At 39.0% G+C, this 9958-nt stretch overlaps 1 long non-coding RNA gene across 1 annotated transcript; it reads left to right on the top strand.

The window, feature by feature from the left end:
* Positions 1-2987: 2987 nt before the first annotated feature.
* LOC132422652 (uncharacterized) lies at positions 2988-4468 on the top strand. The gene is made up of 2 exons (XR_011246395.1): positions 2988-3123; positions 3873-4468. It is a non-coding gene; the product is annotated as an uncharacterized lncRNA (long non-coding RNA).
* The last annotated feature ends 5490 nt before the right edge of the window (positions 4469-9958 follow it).

The following is a 9958-nucleotide window of genomic DNA, read 5'->3' as shown; positions in this document are numbered from 1 at the left end:
TTGGTGCTTTGACTATAATGATTTGTGCCCTTTTTGAGAGATGTGTCCTCAGCGGGAATGACCCCAGGTATGAGCAAAGCTGGAGTAACTGACACTGCAATCGCATTTGAGCAGTTAATTCTCAAATTTTTTGATGACAGAAATCAGACATTTCTCTAAGGATTTATGTCTAGGATGTGATGTGAAACTATGGGGAGTAGTAACTGATCTGTTGAGTAAAGTTCCTTCTGTTTGTTCTCTGAAATACTCTATATGATCCATCTGGTGATGACATTGCTTGTAGACACCCTTCCTGAAGGTGCTCTAGTCATGGCTCTGTCCCTGGATGGTCATGGCCAATGGTAGTCTGGATTAAAAGCTTTTCCTTACTGACAGGAACAAAACAGTTCTGGGAACCCAACCTGTTTAACTGATGGGATGTGATGCTGGGTTGACTCAGTGATCCTTCACTTTCCACAGCATAGCTGGTGACTGTTTCATAGGTTTCAAGGGCTTCCTCTTTCTATTCCTCTCCTCCTCATTCTCCTCTTTTTCCTCATTTCCCATTATAAAACCACAGTCCTGAAAAGTTTCCTGATTATTTGACCAAGACAAGGAAGAGCATTTAGCAACATCACTTTAAACTTTTAATTTGCAGCTAGTCAGCTCAACTGACTGCAAGAATTTTTAAAAATATGAAAGAACTAATCACTAAATGCATTGACATGAAAATGTACAAAATTGGACAGTTAGGAGTACACGTTGGGGAGCAAAGGGTAATATGGAAGGTTGAGGAGACTGGAGGGCTAAAGGAGAAGACAGAAAATGAGCATGAAAATACATTTTTAAAGTTACTGTCTTTTAAAGACCTAAAACATATCTGGAAAGAGTAAAAGAAAGCAAATAGATCAGCCCTAAGTTTGTAATTCACCTAGATTTCAGACTTTTAGTGCTCTGATCCTCTCTCCCCTCCCCAAACCTACTCTCAGTCACTTATATGTGATGGTTTGAGTCTTAAATGGTATCTTACATTTATTTTTGGTTTCACACAATTTAAATCTGATATTTATTGGTGGAATAAAAAATATTTATTTTCTTGATAAAGGAATTTTAAGCCTATGACAGCAGTCTAGGGGAGTGTTGGGGTCAGGTGAGATGGGACATCCTGATTCTATTAAAAATGTGTTACCACATTCTACAGCAACATAAAGCCAGTGTTAAAATTTTTTCTTAAATGAGACAGGGCCGCTCACCAGCCATGACCCATAAGAAAAGTTTCAGTGCCCAAGGGGAAAGAGGATACTTCAGGTCCAGGACTGAAAAGGCAGAAATGAAATCTTTTGCCAGGGTTGGAGAACATACTAGGGCATTGTTTCCTGAACTTCAGTTATTCCCTAAAGACTCATTATATTTGTTATAATTACACATCACAAGTATCATGTAATATTAATATTTTTTACTTTAAATTCACTTTAAACTAACTTTTTGAATTTTTAATCGGCCATAGGGAATCAAGTGCATGAAATGGAAGAAGAAATATTCAATTTACATATATATATGTATATATACATATATATATATGAATAGAGAGAGAGAGACATACACACACACACACACAGCAAGAGAGAGACAGAGAGAAGAGACAGAGAAAGAGACAAATAGAGAGAGAGAGATTAGGAAGGCTGGAATGAGGCCTTCCAGCCTCATGACTATATGAGGCCTACCCACTTACAGAGGGCAAACTCCTTTACTCAGGGCACTGTTTTAAATATTACTCTCATCCAAAAGCATCCTTAGAGAAAAAGCCCGAGTAAAGATTGACCAAATATTTGAGAAAGCTGTTCCAGTCAAGTTGACCCATAAAAATTTTCAAAAATTCCTTCCAGCACATGGACAAATTGTATGAAGAAAGTAGAGCACAAAATAGGTTAATTTCACTTATATTCTGCTGTGATCAATATGGAAGAATCTAAACATAGGATAAAATTATAATAAAATTATTATGAATGATTAAGAAGTAGGGTATGTATGGCAATTAACATGAAACACTGAATTATTAATAAAGAGATTTCAACTATCCCTTGAATTTACCCCTAGATGTGATGAGAATCAATGTGTTTAAATAATTCATAAATAATAAATAGATTTAAAACTAGTTATTTGAATGGCATTGCATATTAGAGAGGGTTTCCAATGATTTCAAAGGGACAGGAAGCCAGAGAATTTAAACATTCCTGTGAGCTTTCTTCAAAAGTTGAAGAATCCGAAGAGGTCCTTTGGGAGAAATTAGGAAGGAGCCGGTGCTATGTCATGTTTGGGAGGTATGAGTAAAAGTCTTGGTTTCTATTGTAAGTCTAGGTTCTGATCTGCCAGCTGATTGGAATTATGGTAGGTGATGTTACGCTTTTAGTGAAATCCTTGTGGGTGGAAGTGAAACAGATTTATAAAGTTCATAGGAATCTGACTGTTAGATTTTCTTAATTTGAAGGAGCAAAGCAGTGAAAGGAGGACCCTAGAGGTCAGCACTTTACTAAACGTATCTAAGTATCCTGATGGGAAGTCATCTGAGATCATCTGCAAACTTCCCTCAGTCCATTTTAGGAGAGTAGAAGAGATTTCACTTAACAAGCTGTGGATCAAGACGAAATGTACTGTAAGAAGAACTTGAGATAAAGAGAACCTGTCACCATGTAGCCAGGCCATTTTCAAACCAGTATGGACTACAAAATGGCGACATGTTAAAGTGCAACTAAGCAGACAGTTTTAGAAGTCAAAGAAGGTGAAAGATAGAAAAGGGTCATCTTCCCCAATCGAGAAAGGGAACACTTGCCTACAAGTTAGAGAACCACCGAAATTCTTCCACTACCATATACCACTGAAACGGAGAGCTAAGGCAGGGACTCTGTGAGTCACGAGAACATAATCCATTGAGGAGATGCTGGCGCAGGACATTTCCTGTTTTCAGAGTCCCTGCCAAGCCAGTTATGGATGGATTTGCATTTGGGTTGGGAAATGACTGCACGAGGCCAGTTTGGACAGCTCCGCTTCCCCCTGGGTGGGGCAGCAAGCCCCAATAAAAAGGTCCTCTGCTGCACAACAGCTATCCTCCTGCTACTCGAGTTCCGATTGACTTTGGCGAACCTGGCGAGTATGATTCTTCAGTTCAACTTTGCTCTCGGGCCCCTGAATGTTGAGTTTATGCTGCAGACAGCAAATTTGATGGGTCCAAAGTTATGATAATGGGTATAATGCTACATAGTGGATGGGAACTTGGAATCTGGGCACAATGTTATATTGTATTTACTAGATTTCTGATACCTAGCTTGAATTCCTCTACTGAAAAAGAAATTAAGAGGAAATTTTGACATGAAGGGATAAAGAGCAAATGATTTACCTTTTTCTATGCCTATCTCTTGGACCTCTGTTGTGATTTCAGAGGCAGATATCTTGGAATGTGTGAGGCTTTTACATTCATCCTGATTGCACTTTGCTCTGTACAGTCATCCTGTCGGGACCTCATGAGAGAAAATGGTGGTAGGAATTGCTAGTGAGCTTGTCCAGGATTTTAAAACTTGTGATGGTGTGTTTTGAAGATGTTGTTTTCATAAAAATAACAAAACAAAATAAACAAAACAGAAAACATCTCTTGTTTCTTTCAAGCAAAGATATTTCTTTTGGAAATGTTGTATGAGAAAAGAGAAGGTTGTCTCTGGGCTGATGAATAGATTTGCTAAAGAACGAGAGAGAAGTCAGAAATTCATTAAAAGGTATTAAAGAGATTAACACCCATTTTTAGAGATTGGAGAGATCCTGTCTATTTGAGTTGTCAAAGCTTTGGGTCTTCTCTCTGAAGGAATTCCTTCTGGTGAACATGGTCATATACTTTCTTTCAGATATTAAGACTCCAGAAAGATGTCTTCTCAAGAGCAGCAGTGCAAGCAGCAGTGCAAGATACCTCCAGTGTGCCCAACAAAGTGCCCTGATCCTTGCTCACCTAAAAAGGGTACAGACCCTTGCCAACCTATAAAGTGCACTGAGAAATGCACTCCTGTGCCACCTCCCGAGCAATGCCAGCAGAAGTGCCCACCCAAGAACAAGTAACAGCTTCAGGTTTTATCTGCCTCTGGAAAGGATAAGGACAATCAGCTCATCTAGTTCCACAGCTCCATCTTCATCTTCTCTTCAAAGCCTATCATGGATACAGGAGAAGCTTTACACTCTTCAGCCTGCAGTGTGCATGTGGGGATTCCTGACGGTCAGAGGTTTCCTATCTGAGTCTGCTATGCTGCTTCCCTCTGGGAGGTATCCGAAAAAGCATCCCAGAGCCTCAGAGGGAAGAGCAGTATCTCTCCTCCTGAGCGCCCTCTGAGGATTCTCCCACTGTCTTCTGTGTGTGTCTGTCATCTAGGCAGCGGTTTCTGCCAGATGAGCAATTGTTACTTATCCTCCATTTCCTGAATAAAATACAATTTTTTTTGTGATGGTAAAAGTATTTTGTTTCTTTGAAAACCTGCTTTTAGCAATATCATATCATAATTTTGGTTGATTTCTATCCTTCTTCGATCCAAATTTCAGGCTCTCACAACCAGTGTTATGTGAATTTTGAGTTATATCGATGATTATTTGTATATAATTTCAAATCCAGGTTATTTTCTTAATTATTGCTTGATTGATTTGAGGAACAAATTATTTAACTCCTCAGAAGTTCAATCCCTTTACTAAAATGTGGGGAAAATCACCTTTACAGTGCCAACTGGCTTAGGCATAAAATTTACATGAATGTGTGTAATTCAGTTGCCACAATGCTGGGCACATAATTAGCACTTTGTGAGGTGGCAAGTCATCATTATCTCTGTCATCATCACTGTCACCACCATCACCATGCTTGCTCTAGCAGGAAAGAGGCTCAGACATACCGAGCACAGCACATACGGAGATTCTTAAAGTATATTACACTTTCATATTCTGTGTTCCTCTTCTTTTCCAACTTAACCGTATTTATAACATCATGTGACACATTAAATGCTTTGGGAAATTATTGGGATATTCTGCATAAAATTATAGTAGTTCTGAATTCATGGGTAGTACAAATAAAGGGAAGTGTAAAGGGTCCTTGCCAGGCAAAGTGCTGCCTGCTCTCCATGTACACAACACGTTCTTCTTACTGCAAAACTCAACAACCTCAGTGTCTTATTATATTTTCTCACGTCTGAAATTACTTTCCTGACCGATTTGACCCCACTTTGGGGGGACACTTGGGTTTCCAATGTTTACCTAGATTTACAAAATGACTGTTGCTATGCAACTTGTTTTCTAAGTGTGTAGCTTACAGGTCCAGTAAGCCGTGAAAAGGGTTGTGTTCTTTAAGCATATCTCTTCTTGTGGTCCTAGAAGTAAAGGAGTCCAAGATGCCAGAACTGCAGGAAAAAAGAAGATGTCCAGATTACTGCCCAACGCTTAGCAGACTATTACATGAGGGAGAAATCAACACTGATATTTGGGAGTTGTCTCTCCTCTAGCTAGTGTTATTTGACCTGACACAGAAATTACTCTTTGAGGTGGGAGGCTTCTATAAAAAAATCTTAAAATTATGGCATTGGCTTAGAGTCTGGAGGTGGTTGGCAAGGAATCTGATATTGGAATCCATAAATGTGGTGATACATTTGATTCAATGGCAAAATGTTTGCAGTAATGGTTGTCCATGGTATTCTGAGATGCAGACCAAATATTGGTCACTTGTTGATTTGACCAGGGTATTTCAATTAATGTATGTTCAGAAAAAAATTTCTGGTTGGCAGTTCAGAAATAAGGAAAAATGGAAAGATAAAAATAGCCCAGATATTCAGAAGCTTGATGAATTAGGAAACTCAACACTTGTAAGCCCTAAAGTGTAAGATATGTGATTAGAAGTGGTTTTGAACTTGAAGTCCAATTTCAGTTGACTGTACCAACAGAGAAAAGAGGCAGAAGTGGTAGTCTATCCACCTGTGTGTCAGGGAGCCTCATGGTAGTTGAATTATGTTCAGGGATCAAGGCAGGAATTTAATCAGGCCAGAAAATTACTTCCAGAAGAGGACCTGAGTGAGGTCCCTGGGACAGAGAAATGATTGGAAGAATGAATTATGTCGGGTGTCTAATAAGTTTTTGAGGGAATTGACAACTAAATAAAGTATGTGCCAAAACAAAAAACACTGATTTTTCAAGAATTGTAACGACTTTCCAGCCCTCCTTTCCCCACTTTCCACACTACCTACTTCGGATGTGGTCAGTATAGGTGACTAGAAGGGATTATCCACTGTGAGGTGGATACAAGGCCCGCAGAGAAGAATTGTTAAGGGAAGCTCTCTCAGAGAGTAGTATCAGAGCCTAAGAGAGGCAAGGAGGACAAGGCACACAAAGATTCTGAAACTTTCTTACGGTTTTGTAGGATGGTTTTTCTTTCACCTTTTCCATCCGGTATTATTGAGGTCGTATTGACAAATTAAACTGGACATATTTGTGGTGCATAATGAGATGATTTGACATATGTGTACTTTGTGCAGTGATTACCACCATCAGTCACTTAATACATTAATCACTTCACCATTAACTATTTAAATATGCCTATGTCCGTGTAATTGTGTGTGTGTGTGTGTGTGTGTATGTGTGTGTGTGTGTGTGTGCGTGATGAGAATGCTTAGGGTCTATTTTCTGAGCAAGTTTCAACTACACAACTGAGTGTTATTAACTAGACTCACTATGATGTTCCGTAGACTCCCAGAGCTTCTTCATCGTATGATGCAGGTTTGTACCCATTGTCCAACATCTCCTCTTTTGCCGAACCCCTCAGCCCCTGCTGACCACCATTCTAGTCTCTGTTTCTGTGACATCTTTGAGTTTGGAAACACATTCCTAAATAAACAATGGCTCTAAGAAGAAATAACAAATAAATTGAAAATACTTTGGGATGAATAAAAATGGAAATAAAGCATAGAAGACCTTTAGGGATAAATGTGATGCAGTGCATAGAGAGCAACTAACGGCTGGAGGCATCTATGTTGCAAAAGATAAAGGATCTCAGATCAGTAACCTGAAAGACATGTATGCATATCTGTGGGTTTATGAAAAGAGAAAACACCTAACACTAAATAGAGCAAAATATAAGCAGTGATTTTTCTTGGCAGTTTATTAGATGTGTTCATTTTTGAACAACTTTATGTTTTCCCAATTATATATTATATACTGTAATTTCATTTTTATAGCCATTTATTATAATATTTAAATGGTTTATAGTAGTGAAGATGTGGCTGAGCTTGAGAGAAAGGTTAGGTCCTGGTCTTCTGGCACATGCTTATCTGGTGACTCTTCTCAAGTCTCAAGTGTCTCCTCTTTCTCTTCCTCTCCTCTTCATTCTCCTCTTCTTCCTCCTTTTCCATTATAAAATGACATTCCTAAGAAGCTTCCTGATTAATTGCCCAAGACACGTTACTAGGCCAGTTCTTCCTTCAGACTGCAGGTAGAATATGAAAGATAGGAAAGGATTATTACTAAATGCATGGGCAACATGTCAGAGTACCAACTTGGATGGTTATGTTGTATATATGGGGCAGTGAAGGTAATATGGCAGGTTGAGGGTTCTGGAGGGTTGAAAAGGAAGACTGAGAATAAACAGTGAAAACCTTTTCATATTACTGTCTTCAAAGCCATAAAACATGTTTGGAAAGAGCAGAAGAAAGCAAGTATTTCATATGAGCCCTAAGTCCATATTTCATCTAGATTTCAGACCTTAGAGCTCTGATCTTCTCTCCACTCCCAACCCACTCTCAATCACTTATATGTGATGCTGTGAGTCTTAAATGGTATCTTATATCTATTTTTGGTTTCACACAATTGAAACCTGATATTTACTTATGGAATACAAGGGATTTATTTCCTGATAAAGGAATTTTAAACACACGACGGCACTCTAGGGCAGTGTTCATGTCAGGTGAGAGGGACATCCTGATTCCATGAAACATGTGTTCCCACATTCCACAGTAATATAAAGTGAGAGTTGCAACTTTATTTCTAAACCAGACAGGGCCCTTCACCAGCCACGGCCCATCACGAGAAGCTTCAGTGCCCAAGGGGACAGCAGAGAAAAGAGTAGTGCTCAGGTCCAGGAGAGAAGAGAGGAACTGTAGAAGAACTCTTGACAGCTGAATCTCTGAAAAGGTAGAAATAAGGTATTTGGAGAACATGCTAGGGCACTGGTTCCTGAACTTCAGTTATTTTCTAAAAGTTCATTATATTTGTCATAATTCCACATCAGAGGTGTCATGTAACAGTAGTATTTTTTACTTTAACTTCACTTTATAATAACTTTGAAATGTTTTAATTTAATTGACCATACGTAATCTTGTACATGATAAGCCAGATGAAATATTCAAATTAAATATTGCAAGGTATAAATATATATATATATATATATATATATATATATATATATATAGAAAGAGAGAGAGAGAGAGAGAGAGAGAGAAATGTGTTACCGAAAGTGAGAGACAGTGTGAGAGAGAGAGAAAGAGAGAGAGAGAGAGAGAGATTGAGAGAGAGAGAGAGATTACAAAGTTTGGTAAACTCAAAATCTGCAGAGCTGAAAGCCTGCTGGAAGCCCATCCAACAGGGTAATCGTCTTTTACCTTGGTGACGGTCAGCCTTGTTCTATTGAGGAGGTCAGTGGATTGGAAGAGCAATTCCCAGCTTAGAGAAGGCAACCACCTTTACTCAGGCCACTGTTGTAAATAATACTCTCGTGCAAAACATCCTTACAGAAACACCCAGAATAATGTTTGACCAGATAACCGGGGACCATATGCCAGGGAAGCTGACCCATAAATTAACCGCCAAACCTTCCTTCCAGCACACTGACAAATTCTATGAAGAAAGTAGAGCAGGAAATAGGCTTATTTGACATATGTTCCACAGTGAGCAAAATGGAAAGTGTAAAACGTAGGTTAAAATTTTAACAAACTTATTATTAATCATTAAGAAGTTGTATATGAATGGCAATGAACCTCAGTGACTGTATTTTTAATAATGGGATATCAACTTTCTCTGGAATTTACCCCTAGACTTGATGTGAAACAAAACATGTATTTAAATAATTCGTAACTATTAAATACATATAAAATTAGTGACCTGAATGGCATTGCATATTAGATAGAGTTTTCCAAAAATTTCAAAGGGAAAGGAAGCCAGAATATTTAAACACTCCTCTGAGCTTTCTTCAAAAGTTGAAGAAATCCAAAGAGGTCCTTTGGGAGAAGTTAGGTAAGAGCTGGTGGTATGTCACGTTTGGGAGGTATGAGTAAAAGGCTTGGTTTGTATTGTAAGTCTAGGTTCTGATCTGCCAGCTGATTGGAATTATGGTAGACGAAACTACGCTCCTAGTGAATTCCTTGTAGCCGGAAGTGAAACAGATTTACAAAGTTCATAAGAATGTGACTGCTGGATGTTATTAATTTGAAGGAGCAAAACAGTGAAAGGGCGTCCCTAGAGGTGACCACTTTACTAAACGTATTTCAGTATCACGGTGGGAAGTCATCAGAGATGATCCGCAACCTTCCCTCAGTCCATTTTAGAAGAGGAGAAGAGACTTCACTTAGCAAGCCATGGATCAAGAGGAAATGCATTATAAGAGGGGCTTGAGATAAAGAGAATGGTGTCACCAGGTAGCCAGGCCTTTCTCAAACCAGTATGCACAATAAAATGGCCACCAGTTCAAGTGCAACTAGGCAGGCACTTTTAGAAGTCAAGGAAGGTGAAAGATAGAAAAGGGTCATCTTCCCCAATCAAGAAATGGAACGTTTGTCTGCAAGTTAGAGGAGCTTCAAAATCCTCCCACTGCCATAAACCACTGAAACGGAGAACTAAGGCAGGGACTCTGTGAGTCATGAGAACATAATCTAGTGAGGAGATCCTGGCGCAGGACATTTCCTGTTTTCAGAGTCCCTGCCAA

The sequence above is a fragment of the Delphinus delphis genome, chromosome 1 (assembly GCF_949987515.2).
Source record: "Delphinus delphis chromosome 1, mDelDel1.2, whole genome shotgun sequence".
Classification (NCBI taxonomy): Eukaryota; Metazoa; Chordata; class Mammalia; order Artiodactyla; family Delphinidae; genus Delphinus; species Delphinus delphis.
The sequence above is the reverse complement of the archived record's forward strand: the minus strand, read 5'-3'. Positions and strand labels throughout refer to the sequence as shown.